Source organism: Zingiber officinale, chromosome 6A (assembly GCF_018446385.1).
Source record: "Zingiber officinale cultivar Zhangliang chromosome 6A, Zo_v1.1, whole genome shotgun sequence".
Taxonomy (NCBI): domain Eukaryota; kingdom Viridiplantae; phylum Streptophyta; class Magnoliopsida; order Zingiberales; family Zingiberaceae; genus Zingiber; species Zingiber officinale.
This window is the reverse complement of record NC_055997.1, coordinates 74,120,700-74,122,342: the sequence shown is the minus strand read 5'-3', so window position 1 is coordinate 74,122,342 and position 1,643 is coordinate 74,120,700. Positions and strand designations below refer to the sequence as shown.

Here is a 1,643-nt window from a genome sequence, read left to right as displayed (position 1 = left end):
TCTTTTGATTACGTTCCCCCTCTCTCCCTTCTAATTTAGAGGATAAATTTCTATAAATATACCGTAGTTAAAATTTACCTTTAATTATGTATAATTGTACTGCATATTTCTTCAATAAATGAACTTAGAGAAAAGACCAATCTTTGAATCTTCTCCAGAAGAACATTGAAGACATCCTGGCACAGACCTAACAGTCCTAAACAAGTGTTTCTGATTTACTATTAACTATAAAATAAAAAAAAACTATATATTAATGATCTGCTGCATCCTAGAAGGCCTAATATATATCTAAGAATATTCATCCCAAGTTAAATACACTGAATGAGAAATTAGCAACTAGATAAGAAATTAATAATTTCTAATTTAATTTCAGTAAAATTATAGATATAATCAGTTGTGGTCTAGTTGGTTAGGATATTTGGCTCTCACCTGAAAGACCCGGGTTCAAGTCCCGGCAACGGAATTTTTTTTTTCTCTGTTTAGATTTAATAAAACTGTGTGCTGTTTCATTGAAAGAAAAAAAAACAATGCACGTCTTTACTGTTTTCTTTTATTTAAGTACGTATGCAATCAATCTAACTCTATCATTATAAAAAAGCGATTATTAATATTTCTTGGAAAAACTTTAACTTTGCTCTGAATTAATATATTTTTTTAAAAAAATTTAGTCCTAGAAGTTTAACAAAATTACATTTTTCCTTACCTCAGAATTTGTCAATCTGTATCAAAAGTAAAATATGCAAAGTAGGTTACAAAATAATTGAGGTAATATATATATATATATATATATATATATATATATATATATACGATTTTGATAAACTGGGCAATGCGCACAGTCTCTAACTATGCGCGTCGTGCAGTATATCTAGATTTTTTTTTTTTTATTTTGATTAAAAAAATAAATAAAATATAATTTTTAGGATTTTATTGGTAAGGTTCCAGCGTCCTAATTAGATTATAATTTTTCAGTTAATTTTTTTTTAAAAAAAATTACCTTGGGTTTAAATTTTTTAATTGAATTATAGTATTTAGTTAAAAAAATTAAAAATAAAATAAATTTAAGTATTTACAAAGTAGTGTAATATGTTAAGGGAATACCTTAAGTACTTATAAATATTATTTTTTTAATTTAAAATGTCTGTGTTTTATTATTTTTTTTAATTTTGAATTAAGAAAATAATTAAAATATATTTTTATATATTTTATTTCTAGGATTCAGATTTCCCAATTGAGTTATAATTTTTAAGTTAATTATTTTTTTAAAGATTTTACCTCTTGGGTTCATACTTCCCAATTGGGTTATAGTGTTTAGTTAAAAGAAATATTAAAAATTAAATAAATTTAAGTATTTACAGAGTATTGTAATGTGTTTAGGGGATATATCTATATATTAAGATTTTATATAAAGAATTATTGAATTTTTTAAATTCAAAATATTAAGAAAATAATAATTAAAAAAAATAGAAAGTTGATATTGTGCGCGACGAGCACAGTTGCACAATATCACAACTATATATATATATATATATATATATATATATATATATATATATATATAATTGTTATGCTACGACTCTATCCTGCGAATTGCTACGGACCAATTGTCATGTCATATTATTTTATTTTTTTAATACAACATT

General features: G+C 23.2%; 1 non-coding gene across 1 annotated transcript; it reads left to right on the top strand.

Moving 5' to 3' along the window:
- The first annotated feature begins 390 nt into the window (after positions 1-390).
- TRNAE-CUC lies at positions 391-463 on the top strand. The gene has a single exon. It is a non-coding gene; the product is annotated as a tRNA-Glu (tRNA).
- Positions 464-1,643: the final 1,180 nt, after the last annotated feature.